The following is a 20,558-nucleotide window of genomic DNA, read 5'->3' as shown; positions in this document are numbered from 1 at the left end:
TAAATGGTCTTCGCATAATTAATTAATTATAAGTAAAATGTTTTAACTCTTAATCTAATTTTGACTCTAAATCTATTTATTCTAACTCTAACTCCAATATATATCTTTTCCGTACTTTTTAAATTGCTGCTCTCTGATACCATTTGTAGGGGGGTGCGCGGATTTAATAGGTAAAATAGATTTAGTAGGTTTCTAGTGAATCTATTTTTATTAGTGCGTGGATATTTTGTTTCAATATCTTTTAATAATTTACTTTTTTCATAAGATATATTCATTAATTATTTTATCCTGTAGTAATTGCAGAGTTACAAATTTCTGTATAATATTTTATCCTATCTGTGCTATAATGTATATCTAATTCTAGATTTTCAATGTTATTTATTATCTTGTGTTGTTCTTCTCGTAGTGAGTTTTTTAAATTATATAAACTATCACATGTACTTTTATCTAAATTTTCTAAGGTTTTTTCTATCCATATTAATTTTTCTTTTAGGTCTTCCATTATTTTCCTAATTCGGTTTCTATAACTAATTTCATTATTTAGATTTTCTTGATTTTTTCTAGTTTGTCTAATATATTCTAACATTTTTTAATCTGAATAATATCCTTCTGGGTAAATTTCTTCGTATAACTGTTCTAGACAATTTGCAGTTTCAATTTCATAGTTTATTACTTCTTCTAATATTATTTTCTTAATATCTATTATTTCTATATCTTTGAGTATATATAAGATTAAAACTTTAAGATAATCTAGGTAATCTATCTTTTAAAATTGGTTTTATTATAGTGTTTTGTAGTTGTTTGTTTTAGCCTTAGTAGTTTTTGCATATTTTTATTAAGAAATTTTATATCTTTATTTTTCATGTATTTATCTATATTTATTTTTATCTGTTTTTCTAGTAACTGCATATTATTTTTTTTTTTATCTTTTTCTAAAAATTTTATGTAACTTATCATCGTAAATATTTGTAAGAGTAGTTAGGTAGATATGGTATATAATTTACTTTAGTCATGTAATATTCACCAAAAGCTTTTTCTAATATGATTTTTCTTATATCTGCTACTTTTATATTTCTAAGTGCATACAAAATAAGTATTTTGAATTTATCTACCATCACATTAGATATATTATCATTCATTTTTATAAAATTGTTTTTTTCAAAATATTCCCTTCAACCATGTACATAAAATATAGTCATCTTAGCTTACTATATACTAGATTATTCTTAAATAATATGTTCTTCCGTCACTATTAACATGGTAATCCGGATACTTTTTTCCTTAAACAGCGCCTCTACTCTGGTTACTCCCCGCCACGGCTTCTTGCCTCATTGGTTTCACCTTTAGGATGGCATAGTCCTTAGGGATATTTCTCCGTTTCCTCTTTGTTAATAAACTTCTTAACATATTATTCTTCGAATAATTCTACTATAAAGTAACTAATATGAATTTATTTTATCATATCATGATTGTTGGGAATTATGAAATTAGCTATTCATAATCATAAATAGATATACCTGTTCGGGTAGCTTTGATATTTCTGAGTTTTGTTGCTTCATAGTTTTTTCCATTGAAATATGTTTAGATAGCCTAGAATTATTTGAAGTCACGAACTTTCTAGTCGCTTGAAAGTTTAATCAATCATAGCTAGTTGCTTGAGCGTTTGGTTTCACTAGAATTATGTATTCGAGATCAAATACAAGTTGATGCTCCCGATGTTATAATTTCCTAGAAATGCCTAATATTATGGCTAATTTGTAATAAGGCTTGTGTATTTACATGGTCAAATACCCCCAAACTTTATCCCATATCTCAGCTACACAACTATACTTTGAAGGGGTCATATGACACGTCCTGAACTATTTAAAAATGGAATATACACTCCCCAAACGCTGACGCCCAGATGCGTAATGGAAAGTGAGCAACACGCAGCTGCCATGTAATGCCACCTAATTTCCACATAATATTTTTTTTATATAAAAAATTAATTATTATTCTTTAATATATATATATATATATTCTCTTCTTTGAATTTCCCTTTCCATTTCCCATTTTTCTTTCCTTTTGAAAGCATTTTTGGAAGCACAGGAATCCAGATTAATTGAGGAGAAGGATCAGATTTGGATTCATGAATATGTTCACATTTCCAAAAATTCATGTGAGCAACTCAACTTGAATCAATCAAGTTGGCGTCGTTGCTGCCGTCAAATCGTGAATCCACCACTGCCTACCGCCATCGTCGGAGCTTCGGTGACTTTTGGCGTCGTGGACCAGTCCCAACAGGTGCGCCACCTCAACGCAAGCTCACCCCAACAAAATCGTCCAAAATCGATGCTCCAATCGCCATGAAATCGTATTTGAGCACAGCGCCTCCGCTGACGTATTTCGGTGAAGGCGGCGGCGCCGCCATTGTCCACCACCAATCGACGCAACACCACTACCAAATTTTATTTTAGCTATTGCACCAATTGTTGAAATAATTGTTAATTTTGTCATTTTGATGGAATTGAAGATAGACCCATTTAGAGTGTCTGTTCTTGAAATGGAATGAAATTAGTTATTTATTTTTTTTATGAAATTTCTGAATTTGGTGTGTGTGTGGGGAGCAACCATGGTGTTTTGTGCTTTGTTGAAGAGAAGAAAGAGGAGGAGGAGGAGAAGGAGAAGGAAGAAGAAGAATTTGGGGGTATATATTTCATTTTTAAATAGTTCAGGGGGGGTCATAGGACCTCTTTAAAGTATAATTGTGTAGTTGAGATTTGGAGTAAAGGTTGGGGATTTTGATGATTTTCTCACTACCTTTCAATGACATAGAAAGGTTAACTACATATAGTAATTATTTTAAACATTAGTTGCTTATGGTCATAACATATCATGTTAGTTACATTATGTAAATTATTCAATATTTTATAATGGATAAATCTTGTTCATTCATTTGGCTACCTGATGGACGTACCAGATTTAAGATTAGTACTTATAATTTGGTTCATCATAGCCATGAGGGTTATTGCCTCCGCTCAACTTCTCGATCAAAGTAGTTGCCGCGACGTATCAGGTATATGCTCTCTTTGATAAATACTATGTGAGAATATTCTGTTTAAGATCTTGGCATGTATTCAAATTTCTGTGATAGCATACACATGTTTGCTTTGAATTTATGCTTACATATGGTATTGAAGCCTGAAATTTGAACTAGTAATCTACGCTCATGAAATAACCTTTTGTGTTGTTATAGATACGGATTTTTATATTCTATTGGCATAACATCTTGAGCAACGCCATTTAGGTTAACGAAAGAAGGATATGTTAGAACGGCCATTTAATAAACCGCAACAACATTATATTTTTGGAAAATTTTGATACTTCCCCTTAGGGGTCTAACTAAAGAAAGAATAATTCTTGGTTCTAGAACCCATGAATTGCAATTGAGAGATAAAAATATCTTATGTCAAGAGGAAATTGATTAGCCTCCAGCAACATTGAATTAGCATTGTCAAACTATAAAGTGTTATAACATTTTTTCATTACATCTCCTATTAATAATACCAAGTTAACGTTCAAAACAAACCAGAATGTTTATGATTTGTGCATGCATAAAATTACTTATTATTTATTCTATGCATAGGATTCTGCTCATAAAGTTCGCTTGCCATTATTGGAAAGTTCATATTAGTTAGTTGTAGTTAGTTATTGTTTTTAGTTGCTGTTTCCATTTCCGGAATTACAGTTTCATTGAATTGTTGCTCATAGAATTAATCATTGAGTTAGTTAGTGGTTATGTCATGTGGTGAGCTGGCAGCTACGAGCTGTGAGTGTAGTGTAATTGAGCTAAGAAACTTCCAGATAATTCTAGAAGCTGCACACTAGTCCATAAATAGATGCCTAGCTGAAGCAATGTATAAGCTTGCATCTTCCTCTGTCTGTTTAGTAAGAGCTTACATTCCCATGACTTCTCTTCTTTTTTCCCTCTCTTCTCTTGTTACTATAAACTCCACATGGTATCAGATCATCAATCATGGAGGCTGGGCAGATAGAGTTTATTTCTCTATTGTGCAAAGGAATAGACCTTTGCTTATTTGAAACCTCTACTATTTCTCTTTGATTGAATTCAATTGATTTCTCAATGGCTCCAAAGATTGATTCGAGTGATCCTCTATTTATTGGAGTTTCATGTGTATCTGGAGCTACACCAATTCCAATCAAACTTGTTGGATCAGAAAATTATGGAATATGGAGTAGGTCAATGAGAATTGCATTGTTGGAGAAATTTTTTTTTGGATTTGTAACTGGTTCGTGTAATAAAGAGTTGTATAGAGAAGAATTACATGAACAATGAAAAACTTGTAATGCTATAGTGTTGTCGTGGTTAATGAGCTCATTCAGTGCAGTTTTGCTGAGTGGAATTATGTATGCAACAAGTACATATGAAGTGTGAGAAGATCTGAAGGAGAGGTTCAATAAGGTAAATCACTTGAGAGTGTATAAATTGCACAGGGAAATTAGTACTTTGTCACAAGAAACTGATTATTTAGCTAATTATTTTACTAAGTTGAAAAGTTTTTGGAGCGAGTATGATGCAGTGATCCCTGCTCCCTCATGTGATTGTCCAAGGTCCAAGGACTATGTAGATCACCTATCTGAGCTAAGATTGATACGAAACTGGGTGACCTTAATGATTCCTATGATCAAGCTAAAAGGCAGATTTTGTTGAAAGGAGTCATACCTACTCTTAGTTAGGCCTATATTATGATAGCAGAAGATGAAATTATGTAGCTTGCTTGTGCTTCTATCACAACTGATAAGTATGATCCGAATGCAATGCAAGTTAACAGAAGCTCAGACATGTCTTATAGAAATCAAAACTACAAAGAAAAAGGTGTGATTATTGTCATTTCACTGGACACACAAGAGAAAATTGTTACAAGTTGGTAGGGTATCTTACTGAAACAAAAGAGGAAAGAAAAAACAACAATGGAGGATCAAAAGGCTTCTTGTATCATAATCATGGTGGTGGACATAGTCATCAGGAGTTTGGGAAGCTTAACATCATGCATATCATGGAAACAAGTCTGCATGTCAAGTTAATACTTAATTTTCATCTAATGGTTTTAATGAACAGATTCTTAGAGGAGATATAGGTCATATTGCTTCTACTAGTCATGGTGATGATGGAACGATTACGTAACACAAAAATAGCCAACAACATAAAGACAACCGAGAACAAGATGGAAATTCACCCTCGGTACCTCGGCAACAACACACTAAATCATGAACAAGAACAAGAAACAAACACAAATATTACAAGAAAGGTAAAAGATAGGCAAGATGGCATAATGACTTACGAAGAGAAAGAACCCAAACGTGTATCAAACGTAAAGATCCTTAAAATCCACAAGTACAAAGACCAATCTTCTTACAGCGACCGCTAAGGGAATCAACATCACCTCACAACCACCATTTTTAAGCAACGTACAATATCAGCTTTTCCAAGCCGTAAACTAAGAGCTACACTCTCAAAGTGAGAGAATTTTCAATGTCTCAAATATTCATCATCAAAAAACTAATGAGAGGACCTAAAAAGTCCTACTTATAGTATATTACAAAGGAAGACGAAAACACCACTTTTCCCTTAATGAGAGGGGTTGCCATGGTGTGTAAATACACCATGTCCAATGTCCAAACTACCATTAATAAAGGGGTGGCCAAGGTGTGTTGGACTTGAATGAATGGGGCCTCTTCAACGCTCTCAAAATTGAGGATGGTTTATACTTCAAGGCTTGTGGTTCTCGGGTTAACAACAATGTAAGCATCCAAGAAACCTTCCACACGCGGGATTGCTGTAAGTCATGCTCAAAACGGGCCTTCCTTGTATATCCTTATGATCTCTGGGTGACCAAGTCTTGAGCCTTTATGTGTTGGTCTCCAAAGATGTCATCAAAAGATAAGAAGGATATTTGACTTGTATCATCCTCCCCTCCTTTAAAAGTATTCGACCTCGAATCCATACCTTGCAAAATAAGAGAAAGGACAAATAAGTACAACTTCCTCATGGCATGAGGGTTAGAGTTAGCACAATAATAAACATCATCATGCCAAGGCGGAACATACTTGAATTATAACCATGTATCCGTGGTGGTAATCATGAAAAGCTTAGTAAAAACATCATAAAGGGCATGGTTATGACAAGTATCAAGAGATAAAGAAACTACAAAGGACTCAATGATATCCCAAAGTCCCAAAGGTAAGGCTGCCCGTAACTTGGGGACCATAAAGCACAATTATGTCATTACCCCTCAAGTGACCTCATCGGTGCCGCTATTGGTCTTAAAGTCCACCAAACACACATGGAATAGTCACTAGAACAAGTGGACCAACCAACAAGTTTCCTACCCCTACATAATAAAAATCCAAAACTAGCATGAATGTAATCACAGGCAAAGAGGTAGTATAGGAAAGAACCAAGTGTAAAGGTACACATGGGTGAATATAAAACATTTAAGCGCATACATATTCATTCCTTCAAGCAAATAGGCAACTTGGAATCCTCAAGTTGGTAGTCATGCAATGTAAGCACTAGTGTGTCGAGCAAGGATGCAAATTTAGAAACATTACCTCAAGGAGTCAATGATACCTTTGCCCTCGGGTTTTCAAGAAGGACTGCACATTCATTACCCCTAAGAGTATTCTCATCTTTCAAAAAGAGATTTCCATCTTTAGGAGGAATGTTGTCACACCATAGTGGATTAGCATATTGGCTATAGACTTCATGGCAATCTATACCATCATTTTATCCACTAGGTTCCTTAAAAGGGTGTATATCATCTTCAAACAAGACATTATACCTAAAGAGAGCATGATCTATCTCATGGACAGATTTGGAACTAGCAAATTCCTCACTCTCTAAAAGATCATTATCAAGTTTCAAGGTGGTTTCAAGCACAAGATTGTCCCAAGAATAGCTCTCGGGTTCACTCTCATTTTGTTGACCAATATTTTCAAGTAGTTCACTCACTTGAGTTCTATGAATCACATCACACACATACTCAAGTGGTAGATAATTTTCACAAATAAGTTAATCAACACCAATTATACAAGACGATGTACTTTCGTTCAACATATAGGATTTCACACTAGGTGGACATAAATTGATCTTACAAGAAGAGTCAAGTTGGTCATCAATAGGATCAACTAGTGTATCCACACTCACAACATAGACATCATCAACAAAAGGCAAAAAATTATTAAAATCACAAGTAATTAAGCTACTACTCACACTCAATGAGCTACTAGCCACACAACCATCATTTACATGCACAAAAGTATAAGAGTTAGCTATTTTACCTTGAAGTTCTTGAGTAGACTCTCCTTTGCCATGTTGTAAAGGTTCTCCACAAGCTTGGGCAGCAAATCGGCATTTCTCTCCTTCGCTTGCCATGTCGGTACCTACACAAATGTCCTTAGAAATAAAAGGACAAATAATGTTGGCTCGGTTTGGTGGCAATCCCCTCACTTCGCTCAACACAACCTCTCTTTTTTCTGCTCTCGGATTACCACCTTGCACACCCTTACTCTTCTCAATATTTTGTCTCTCATAAGCATTCAGATTGGAGTAAGTATTCACTTCTCTTTGCGGCTCAGGCAACATATAGGTCACGAGGTAATTTCCCCACCGGTCTCTTACAACATTAGGCAAATTTTGCATATTTGAAACTCTATGTTGTGCAAACCAATCGGCACCTAAGCATACATGACCATATGTCAAAGGAAGAATATCGCACCACACCTCCTTATGGTATTCAAATTGGGAGCAGACAACTTTGACCCTCTCGGTAACTTTAAACCCGTCTAAAAAGTATGGAACAAGTAAAGGCTCGCAAAGCAATCCTAAGTGGTCAACCATGGATGGAAGGATGTAGTTCCTATAGTACTTATCATTTAACACAATGAGGAAGCCCGGTATCCCATAAATGGTCACCTTTCTGGAGTGTACACTCCTTCTCGGATCAACATTATAAGGCATATGAGTACTCCTCGGTTTTGGAGGTGCATACCCTCTTCTTCTCATTGGAAAACCTCCACTAGAGCTAGTATAACCATTCACACGACCTTGATAAGAAATACTACAAGGTGGAGAATATGAATCTTTACACTCCTCATGTGTACTCTCATCATAGCCCTCATAAGCTTTGCAAATGAAAGGGTTATACCTAACACAAAATCTAGGTTCGGAGTGAGAAGTGGGAGAATAAAAATCTTCACACTCCTCACTGTACTCTCATCATAGCCCTCATAAGCTTTGCGAACAAAAGGGTTATACCTAACACCAAATCTAGGTTCGGAGTGAGGAGTGTAAGACTCCTCACATGACTCAACGTCTTCATAAGATCCATCACGAGGTCCTACATCATCTCCAAATTCACCATAAGCACTAGGCACTTCATTCACCTTATTTTCTCCCTCAAAATCATAACTCTCAAATCTTCCCAAGTTTTGATCATGGCTATTTTCTTAGCCTCCGCAATCTCCCTCAACTTCATAGCCATAAAAACCCTCACTACAATCATAGTCTTCTATGTTGTAGTCACAATAATCCCCGGCTATCGAAGATATGTTTCCCTTATATCACCTTTGTACCGACAAATGAACAAACAAAATTAGTAGTAAAAACTCCTCACCAACACTCCTATACACTCACTTTTGTGATTCTCACAATTGAAGCGGCAAATATTGAAAGTTGCTTATACTCCGGTAGTCAACAGGATGTCAATTCTACTTGGCGTCCGGAATGGATTCTTGTTTGATCGACTCAAGACAGACATAAAAAAATAAAATTTACTTACGAACTTGAAACAAAGAAGTTACTATGAGTTAAAAATGAGAAAAGCATAAAAATAACGCTAACACGAAGAACGTACTCGAAAACTAATTTACAACTTAGTAGGTATTTACTAGTTGCCAATTAGTATAAGATTCAACAAAGTTAAAACCAATGAAACAAAGAAAAGAAACTAGAAATTCCAATTCTTGAGCTTATGATGATGTGGCACTCGACTATTGGTCATTGGAATGTTGTTGAAGTTGAAAATTTTTTGGTTTCAAGAATTTAGTTGTTTACTTTCACATTTGGAAGAAGAAGTTTAGGCCTAAGGTATAGGCAAATAAGGTCTTAGACTCCCTTTTCAAGATTCAAAAAGTCTTTCACCTACTTGCACTAATTTGGCAAGACAACCTTTTGGATGTCTTGTCCCCTTTCCTCTTTTGTAGTAACTAGACTTTTGGGATGTCTTTTGTTCCTTTACCACTTTGGTGATATCTTAAGGATATTTTCAAGACAAACAAAAGTCTCACTCTTCTTTTCTTCTTTCAATATCAAATAACCCTTTGAAACTACTTCTTCAACGCAACAAGATAAACTCCAAGAACAACAACAACAACAAGCCGTCCAACAATTACCACCACACAACTTGAAACTTAGCTCAAGAACTTGGATTAAGACTCAAGGAGTGTTAGAGAGAAATAAAACCAGACAAGAAACAACTAAGACAAGCAAAACACATACAATCTTGGCCAAACAAAAACTACAACAACACAATTTCGACCAACACACAAAAATGGATAGATTTGCGTCTTTTGATTTTTTTCAGTTTTCTAAAACTTTTTTTTTATTTTCAAATTTATGAGCCCAAGATTGATCTTGTGGGAACAATATCAAGCCATGCTCTGATACCAAATGATAGCAGAACGATCACGAAACACAAAAACAGCCAACAACACAAAGACAACCAAGAACAAGATGGAAATTCACTCTCGGCAACGACCCACAAAACTGTGAACAAGAATAAGAAACAAACACAAATATTGCAAGAAAAGTAAAGGCAAGATGACATAAGGACTTGCAAAGAACAAGAACCTAAACGTGTATCAAACGTAAAGACCCTTAAAATCCATAAGTACAAACACCAATCTTCTTACGGTTACCGCTAAGGGAATCACCTCACAACCACCGTTTCTAAGCAATGTACAATATTGGTTTTTCCAAGCCCTACACTAAAGATGGCTTTTCCAATCCCTAAACTAAGAACTACACTCTCAAAAAGAGAACTTTCAATGTCTCAAATATTCATCATCAAAAAACTAATGAAAGAAGACCTAAAAAGTCCTACTTATAGTTTATTATAAAATAAGACAAAAAGACCAATTTTCCCTTAATGAAGGGGCGGCCAAGGTGTGTTGGACTTGAATGAATGGCGCCTCTTCAACGCTCTCAAAATCAAGGATGGTTTATACTTCGAGGCTTGTGGTTCTTGGGTTAACAACAATGTAAGCATCCAAGCAACCTTCTACATGTGGGATTGCTATAAGTCATGCTCAAAACGGGCCTTCCTTGCATATCCTTGTGCTATCAAGGTGACCAAGTCTTGAGCCTTTAGGTATTGGCTTCCGAATATGTCATCAAAAGCTAAGGAGACCATTTAACTTGTATCACATGGAGATCACAAGGAGATTAATAATGCATTATTAGCCAAAGGATAGTATTTCGCAAATGGAGAATATAAATAGATAATAGAACTTCTGAAAAAGGATCAATAAGATATATATAGACCAGTATGTCAGGTATAGCTAGATGTCTATCTTGTCATGCCAAGCAACATGCATGGATGGTAGATCCTGGTGCTACTCATCATATTGCAGTAGATAAAGATGTATTTTTCACAAGAAATGATGTAGAAAAAATAGGAGTGGATAAAGTAAACCTTCATAATGGATCAAAGGTTGATATATCTTCTATTGGAGAGGCACTAATTTTCCAAGATGAATCTGTGAAAGATGTATTATTTGTGCACTATATGGGCGGTTTTGGGCCTCTTTCACACTTAGACTTGTGCACTCTCTCGATTGCCTTTAACATACTCAAAAAATGTTCATGATCATGATCGTACTTGTATCATCCTCTCCATCGTGAGAGGGATTTACCCATAAATTCACGACCATTATTCAATTGGGCACTTCAAAGAAACCACTCAAATCAATCCGCAAAAACATGAAGATGGCACAAAACCGTCCGCAAAAACATGAGGAACCCAAGAGCTTAATAACAGAAGTCTCAACCAACATCTTCATTTTGAACCTCAGCTTCCTCTCCATCTTGAGCCTTGTCTTCAATCTTATCCGAAACACATCCCACCTCTTTTCTTGGTGGAGGGTTCCTGGTGGTTCCCTATGTATTTCCCTCAACTTCCCTTCCATCATATAAGCATCATTGTAGGCTCCATGTCCCTCGTGTTCTTTTCTACCATACTCCTCTATACGGACATATCGGTTTTGGGGAAATGGAGTTTCGATTGAGAAGATTGTTTTTGTAATGTGGAGCTTCGGTTGTGGAGCTTGGATGGGAGGATATTGGCTTCCAAGTCCTTCTTGTTAGAATTGATCAAATTGAGGGGGAAGTGAACTATTTAGGTCTCGGGTTAGACAACATTTGGTGGCTTGGCTTGTGTCTATGTCACTTGGTGGTGGTCTTGGAGGATTGATCATTTGAGGTAAAGTTTCGGGAGTAGAAACACGAGAGTTCCTTCGACTCTCCACTCGATCCAACCTCTCAAGTGTAGTAGACATATCCAAGCTAATTTTTTAAGGCCCGCATTCGCCTTAGCCATATCTCGGGAAATAGCATCAAGGTAGGCCAAAATGGCTTCCATTATAGCCAAGAAGTTAGCTACAAAACAAAAAAACACTTTAGTTGTACAAGGGATGAAGTGGAAGCCGTTTATTGGTTGTGGATAGTGACATAGCAGCCTTGGAATGGTTGTGGACTTTGAGAATTTTAGTGTTTGTCCAACTTGTGGAAGAACAAAATCTGTTTTGGAGGGAAGACAACAAGTTTTTGGAGTCTCTTTTTACATTCAAAAGGGTTGACTTGTCTTGCACCTTTTGGACAAGACACCTTTTTGAAGGGTTGGTGGCCCTTTTCTATTGTCAACTTTGGAAAGAATTCTTTCTCTCTTATGGCAACAAGCCTTTTTGAAAGCTCTTTTGCCCCTTACTTCTTTGATATAGCTTTGGGGTTTGTTTCAAGACAAACAAGAGACTTCACTTCTCTCCACTAGTCTTTAAGATCAAACACCACTATTGAAAGTTCTTCTTGCCACAAGACATGAAGATTGTTCAAGAACATCAAGAACCTCAATAGAGATTTGAAGACCAAGGTTCAAATCGTACCTCCCAATAACAACCCCTCTTCAAACACAAATCCACACCAAAAATTCCAACAATACACCTCCAAATATTAGATTCCACAATGACAACACACCAAAAATGTCGAAAGTTTTGATCCATAAACCAACACGAACAATACTTCAGCCAATCCTTGAATCTGCACAACAACAACACAAATAAGAATTCAACTTGGATCTTGACTCTATTAGTGTTAGGGAAGAAGAAACCAACACTAAGAACATTCAAAACACATGAAGTACTCCTAGATCTAGCATCCAAGTTTCAGCCAAGACAACAACTAGACACACTCTTAGCCAAGAATACAAGAAACAACTTATGCTCCTTTTTAAAAAAAAAAATTTGACTAACAGATCCCAAGATTGGTAGTGTAGGAACACAACCAGCCTTACTTAGTTGATGATTATTGTAAGTCTTGAACTTTTGAAACACCAATTCCTCTCTCTTTGAGGCGCAAAACCGAAACTTGCAACTAGGATAGCATTCAAAGGTGGAATCTTTTGTGATTGCTTATTTGTTAGAAATGTTGGTGCTCGAGTGGTGGACTCCGCTCTTGTGTCATTATAAGTGTTAGGTGCGTGTTGAGTGTGGTGTTAAGGGTCCAAGAGACAAGTATCACCATGATCATAACTCTTTTGAGTATTTTTGAAGACTAGTCACTAAAGGGCTCTTTTGTCATTTCTCTATTATTTGTAATGTTGTTTAAATAGAACCTTGTTGGGTTTATTTCCTTAGTTGATGTTTGATATTGTAAGAACACTCCTCTTGTGAGATAGAGCTCCAAAATCGAAATTAGGGCATAGCATAAGGGTTGATTCTCTTGTGTGTTGCAAAGCTTGATACCTTGGTGCTTGAGAGTTGGATGCCCTCTTGTGTCATTGTAAGATTAGGTGCGTGTCGAGTGTGGTGTTAAGGGTCCAATAGTTACCATTCTTGGGTTCTTTATATTACAACTTCATTGTGTCTTAACTATCTATCTTTGTTTCTTGTTCTAGGTCCGGGTTTCCCTTGTATTACTGTAAAATCCATAGGTTCTAGTTCTTGTAGCCTTATTATTCTTCATTGTATTGTGCTAATATAACTTTTTGGTTGGCTGTTTTGAGGTTTTAACACTCGTTGTTCTCTCTATTCTTGTTATAAGGAGCGAATCCGAGAGTGGTCACCAAAATAGTCTCGGGTTTCCTCAACTTGTGGACTATTTTGGTGTATATTTTCTTGTGTTCTTGGTCATCTTTTTATCATTTGGTCTCAGAGCAAGTTTTGATTTTGTTCCAATAAAATCAATCTTGGGATTGTTATCTTGAAAATTAAAAAAAAAAGTGAAAAAGAAGAAAAAAAAGAAAAAAGTTATTGTTCACGTTTTTAGGATTTTTCAAAAAAACTTGATTTTTGTGTGTTTTGTGTGTTTATAGTGTTAGATCCTTGTTCCCTAACACTATTAGAGTCTAGAAATTGCAAATCCCAACAAAAAAAGAAGTATCAAAATCGAAAATCCCAAAAAAAAAATGTTAAACCCGTTTTTGACCCTAGGTCAAATTTTGAGTTTTCGATTTTGTGTTTTTCTTGTATTTTTAGTGTTAGATTTGTGTTCTCTAACACTATAGGAGTATAGGGTTCAAATTTGAGCTAAATTGGAGGTTATTTGAGTCATCCATCATTGTTGAGCTTGAGTTTGAAGAAACTTGAATGTGGGATCTCATTGTGGGAGGTTGTTTTGAACTAACGTGTGTTTTGTTTTGTAGGATTTGTATTGTATTGTCGTGTGTGACGTTGTGGACTGATTGGATGTCTTGATTGGACTGTAACTTGAAGGGTTAATTTTCGTACCACCACAATGGAACCCGAGGCTTCAAATGCTCATACAATGGACAATAATGCCATCAATCTCATTTTGGCTCGCCTTGAAACTATGTCCCGAGATGTGGCTAGATTGAATGTGGGTCTTGAGAAATTAGATACGGATTTGGCATCAATGAGTGAGAGATTAGAGTGTGTGGAAAGCCAAAGGAGCCGACCTTCCACCCCTCAAAACATTTCCCCAACTAATATTCTCGAGACCTTGCACCAAATGCTATATCCATCAATTGCCACTAATCAAACCAATCTCTACTCCCGAAGCTGAGAACAAGATAGACCAAGCCATCCTCCACTCCACCAAGTCCAACAAGAAGGGCTTGGAAGCCAAATACCACCGCTAAACCCAAACCCTCCTAGCCAAACTCCACTTGACCAAAGACCTCACTATCCAAATTCAATCCCACCACTACAAGCTCCACTTAACCCAAATAGATCCATCCATGTTGATGGCTATGGTAGGGGAGGACAACATGATGGTTATGGGCCGTCTGATGATTTTTACTTGAGGGAAGAAAGAATGAGGGGTAGACATGGGGAGTTAGGAATCGAGATGTAGGTCTCAATTCCATCAAAGTGAGCCTTCCCATTTTCAAAAGTGAGAGTGATCCTGAAGCCTACCTTGCATGGGAGTCGTCTTGTGACAAGATCTTCCAACTTAATGATCTCACCGAAGAAAAGAAAAGTTGCTATGCTATAGCTCACTTCGAAGGGTATGCTAATACATTGTGGGAGTATGTTAAACGGTTTGGGAATGAGATTATTGGGAGACAACCTCCTCGGTTTTGGTTGAAGAACCTTATGCGGCAAAGGTACTTTCCCGAGACTTATAGGCATGAGCTCCTTGCCAAATTATACAATTTGAGGCAAGGGAGCAAGAGTGTCATGGCTTACTACGATGAATTTCAATAATTGATGTTGCAACTTGACCACCAAGCCGAGCAAGTAAGTCATGACACTATGCGCTTCAAGGTTGGGTTAAATAAGGACATCTCCACTTGCATGACGCTTCACAAATTCGACACCATAGATGGCATCTTCCACGCAGCTTTAGAGGTTGAGAGGGAGCTCAAAGAGAACTCATTCATGGATTCCCAACCCGAGCCCACCAAGGCTATCCAAAAACATCCTCCAAGGTATGAAGGTAAATTGGATTTTACTTCCAATCCCAAGGGGTTTCAATGCTTCAAGTGTCAAGGGTGGGGGCACAAGGCTAGTAAGTGCCCAAACCCGAGGAATACAATTCTAAGGGATGGTAGATTGTACTATCTTGGAGAAGAGGTGAGCATCGAATCGATTAAGAATGATGGCAAACTGCAAGATGGAGAGCAAAAAGAAGCCGAAGAGTAAAATGAAGAGTATGTAGAAGATGTGTGGCCGCAAGAAGGAGATTGTGAAGTGCCTTTGTAAAAGAGGTGAGCCCGTGAATTTGTGGTCAAATTCCTCTCAATATGGAGAGGATGATACAAGTATGATCATGATTATGACACTTTTGAGTATTTTTGAAGACTAGTCGCTAAAGGGCTCTTTTGTCATTTCTCTATTATTTGTAATGTTGTATAAATAGAACCTTGTAGGGTTTATTTCCTTAGTTGATGTTTGAGATTGTAAGAACACTCCTCTTGTGAGATAGAGCTCCAAAATCGAAATTAGGGCATAGCATAAAGGTTGATTCTGTTGTGTGTTGCAAAGCTTGATACCTTGGTTCTTGAGAGGTGGACGCCCTCTTGTGTCATTGTAAGAGTTAGGTACGTGTCGAGTGTGGTGTTAAGGGTCCAAGAGTTACCATTCTTGGGTTCTTAAGATTACAACTTCATTGTATCTAACTATCTTTGTTTCTTGTTCTAGTTTCGGGTTTCCCTTGTATTGTTGTAAAACCCGTACGTTCTAGTTGTTGTAGCCTTGTTGTTCTTCATTGTATTGTGCTAATATAACTTGTTGGTTGGCTGTTTTGAGGTGTTAACACTCGTTGTTCTCTCTATTCTTGCTATAAGTAGCAAATCCGAGAGTGGTCACCAAAATAGTCTCGAGTTTCCTCAACTTGTGGACTGTTTTGGTGTATGTCTTCTTGTGTTCTTGGTCATCTTTGTACCATCAACAGAGTCACCTATTAACCAAGCTTGGTGTGCTTAACATTTTGCACCCTTCAGCTTGAGGGGGAGGGTTGGAAAGTTCAGATTAGTTAGTTGCAGTTAGTTACTGCTTTTACTTACTGTTTCCATTCCCAGAATTACTATAAAAGTGAATTGCTGCTCATAGGGTTATGATCATTGAGTTAGTTAGTGGTTATGTCGTGCGGTGAGCTGGCAGCTATGAACTGTGAGTGTAGTGTAGTTGAGCTAAGAAACTTCTAGATAATTCTAGAAGCTACACACTAGTCTATAAATTGATGCCTAGCTGAAGCAATGTATAAGTCTGCATCTTCTTCTGCCTATTTAATAAGATCTTACATTCCCATGGCTTCTCTTCTCTTGTTCATAGTCATGATCCATCCTCCCTGGTTCATCTTCTCCTTATCTCCTTTTTTCTTTGCTTCTTGTTCTCTTCATTGTTAACACAGCTAGGTGCTTTTATGGTTCCTGTTATGTAGGATTTTGATATCAAGATTGCACTTGATTTTCGTGATGCACTTAAATTAGATTAAATTGAACAAAGATTTGCGTAAAACTAGATGGGGTTGAGTTTTTTAAGAATATGATGTTGAAAAATTATGCAAACGAAAAATCAATTTGGAATAAGAACCTATAGCCCTAGACACAAATTAAATTATATAGCTTAACACTGTTTACTTCAAATTAATACAGTGTGCTCCATTGTTGGGTATCAGTTATAAGCTGTAGAACAACAGGTAGGGTGTGTTCGGTATGAAGTATATGTTTCCACCAAAAATGTTTAGGCTCAAGCGAGTTGGGCTGAATGAGCTAATACCTGGATCATAACTCAATCCTCCAATTTCTTACTAAGGGTGTTGTATTCCCTTGGGCCCCGAACTCTCAACTTGCTATCTCAATAGCATCTTACTAAATAATTGCTGAAACAATTATTGACATCATTGGGTCTTCCTTGTAACTTTTACAGTTGCAAAAATTGACAGTCTTATTCTAACCAGTTCGTGTCTGCACAATTGCAAAAATTGATAGTCTTATTCTAACCTGTTTGTGTCTGCACAATTGCAAAAATTGTAATTTACAGTTGTGCTCCAACATATCTTCCAGTTTCTAGCTTGCCAAGTGTAGTATATTATCATTGTTCCCCATATAGGTGCTATCACCACTTTTTTCCCTGTCTCCATTTCTACTCTTAAACCATTGTAGCCATCATTTACTCCTCTGTTCCCATCTGCATTCCAGATCATGTACTTAGCCCATTTCGTACCTTAATTATCCATGCACGCGCACTCGACAAAAAGATTTTGAGTTTCTACCTCTCCAACATCACATAAATAGCAATTTCCATCATCCACAGGTATATTCACTCTCTGAAGCCTCTCTCTAGCTAGAAAGCAACCTATCTTGATTAGCATGCCATTATTTTATTTGTATCCGCTTTCGAATATTTTTTGTACACGTCTTATTTACACTTTTGGAAGATTATTTGTTGGTTTTGTCAAACAAAGTTGCTACCAAAGATTTTGTTGTAAATTTCTCTCATTCACATGCAAATGTTGAAATTTACATCTTCCATTAACATAATGGATGACATCAACAAGCCCAATTTCATCTCTATAAACAGGGACCTTCTTTCTCATTTGTAACACATCAATTTCAAGCGTTTTCCTTCATTTTCTGGTATTTATTCTCCCTTCCTATTAGAGTATTTAGTTAGAGAGTGGGTGTTGGGAAACACTTTTGTGAGCCCTTTCTTTTGGAGTGATCTTGTGAGGTTGTTCTCTATTGTACTCTTGATATATTGAAATTGTTCCTTTTCGCTCGTGGACGTAGGTCACACAAACTGAACCACGTTAAATTTGTGTCTCCTTTATTTTCTTTAATTACTGTTATTATCAACTTGTTATTGTCTTTGTTATTGTCATTATAACATTATTTGGTTAAATTCCGCAATAACCAGGTTCTCGATCCTAACAGTTTAAAATAATGAAAACTGATCATCAAATATGGATTATATATAAATCGAGCTGTGTTGGAGGAAGTATCAAGTGATACCAATCTATAGATAGATAGATAATGTTACAAATAGAAAAGAAATATTTGTATCAGAAAAGATTTTTCGTTTGTTCTTCGAGTTGTCCCAGGTTAATCTATGTGAAAAGCAGTGTAGTGTTTACTCTGACCGGACAGTTTGGAGATTCGTTGCTTATTGTATTCTTGTTTATTTTCTGCAGGTTATTTTTGCCAATCATTTAATATGATGCCTCCAAATAGAAGAAAACAACTTTTATCTCCCCCTGATATACTTAGCAACCTTCCCGATAGTTTAATCAACGACATTCTAACGAGGTTGCCTTTACGAGATGCTGTGAGGACAAGCATCTTATCGAGGAAATGGAGATATAACTGGTGCAGACTTCCACAACTCGAACTTGATCAAACACTTTGGAAAACAAGAGAGGACTTGATATCCCCTACAATTGGATTTGCTAACATTCTCTGTCACCTCTTGACCCTTCATACATGACCAATTACCAAGTTTACTCTCGACATTCCTCATCTAACAATGTGTCCTAATATTGACCACTTGATATATTTCCTCTCTAGGAATGGCATTCAACATCTTGTCCTTAACCTTCCTAGGGATAAGCAACACGATCTGTTGCATGCTAACCAATACAAACTGCCTTCATCATTATTCACATGCTCTCAATTGAAGCATCTGTTTCTCCAGCAATGTCTAATACGCCCACCACCACTCTTTAAGGGATTTGATAAATTAGTTATCCTAGAACTAATTGAAGTCACAATTTCTTCTGAATTGCTTGGAAGTTTAATCTACCATAGCCCGTTGCTTGACCATTTGGTGTTGGATGCCAATAAAGTTTCGCACCACATTGAAATTAGTGCTCCCAAGCTGAGGTCATTTTTCTTCTCAGGCAATATAAACTTTTTACATCTAAAAAATGTCCCTCTTCTTTCTAAAGTTTGTTATGAGCCTATAGATTTGTTTGTAAAGGCAGAGCATGATCTTGTCAAGATTTTTGAGTCTATTCCTGCTCTCAAAAATCTTTGTTGGGATCAGTGTCTCCAGGTTATGTTGCTTCATGACTTAATTCTAGTGCATATTCATAGGATAAGGTTGTTCGACCAGCTGAAGTTATACCAATAAGGCTCCCCTTTGCTCTTAACTGTCTTAAACGCCTCCACATATCTTGGATTGCTGTGGGAGAGTTCTTTGATTTTTCGTTTGCTCTTTGCTTGATAAGAAGCTCCCCAAATTTAGAAGATATTGAAATTGAGGTTGTTAATGTTGTTTATTTTTCATTGTTTATATGTGTTTTTGATGTTCAATTTTTAATTCAAGCTGATGGTTTTTCTTGATCTTTTTTTAGATGTCTGTTTTTAGTGATGAGTTGTGTAATGAACCTGTGCCGCGGGATGCTATTGATAAGATTCCTGCAAGCTTCTCAGATATGACATTTAATCAGCTGAAGACAGTGAAGATTAAACATGTATCAGGGGCAGAAGATGAAATGCAACTTATCAAGGTTTTATTGGCCAAGTCTCCAGCACTGGTCAAAATGGTAATCGAACCCCAAAGCATGGAAGATAAAAAATCTCTCAAAGTACTTGAGGAGATAACAAATTTTCAGTGGGCATCATCTAAAGCCCAGCTTGATCTTCACGTGTCCTCAATCAGATCGTGATCTTTGGCTAAAATGTTTGGGAACACAAGTGAACTTGGACGAACGTGTAGTATGTTGTGGATTATTTCTCTGCTTGATGAGATTTCTGTAGCAATCATAAAACATTTTCTCAACAACTTTTGCTTAATCTTCACACAGTTACTAGGTGGTTTTGTAGTATGAATTTATTAGTACTTCACTAGTAGCACTGCCATACAACTCTTATCAATTTAATTCAATATTTTTTTTCTCATGTTTCTTATGGAGTTATTATGTTTTTGATGTCACATACAAGTTGATGTCTTTCATCGAAACAACCTCTAACAAAAATGGAAGTTACGGTTGCGTACCATACATCCATGTGGTGGGGCCCTTCTTCGGACTCTATGTATGGTGGGAGCTCTAGTGTACCGGACTGCCCTTTTTATACAAGTTAGATATCTTTCTTTCAGTTTGATCTAATTTTGTAAAGCTCATCGAAAAATGTTGCTGAAGGGAGTTATAATTCCGATTCAAAAGGTGTAGGAGGTAATGTCTCCTGATACTTCAAAGGTTAAATGTGCTTTTTAATTTGGTCTCAGTTGGAATATATGTTTTTCAATTTTAGATGTGCACAAGTAGTCATTTAAAATTGTATAAAGTTGAACAAGTAGATACTGTCATTTCACTTACA

The 20,558-nt window shown here is 36.5% G+C and overlaps 1 pseudogene; it reads left to right on the top strand.

The window, feature by feature from the left end:
- The first annotated feature begins 2,989 nt into the window (after window positions 1–2,989).
- Window positions 2,990–20,142, top strand: LOC107848200 (annotated as a pseudogene).
- Window positions 20,143–20,558: the final 416 nt, after the last annotated feature.

This window comes from Capsicum annuum, chromosome 11 (assembly GCF_002878395.1).
Source record: "Capsicum annuum cultivar UCD-10X-F1 chromosome 11, UCD10Xv1.1, whole genome shotgun sequence".
Classification (NCBI taxonomy): Eukaryota; Viridiplantae; Streptophyta; class Magnoliopsida; order Solanales; family Solanaceae; genus Capsicum; species Capsicum annuum.
This window is presented reverse-complemented; position numbering and strand designations above follow the sequence as displayed.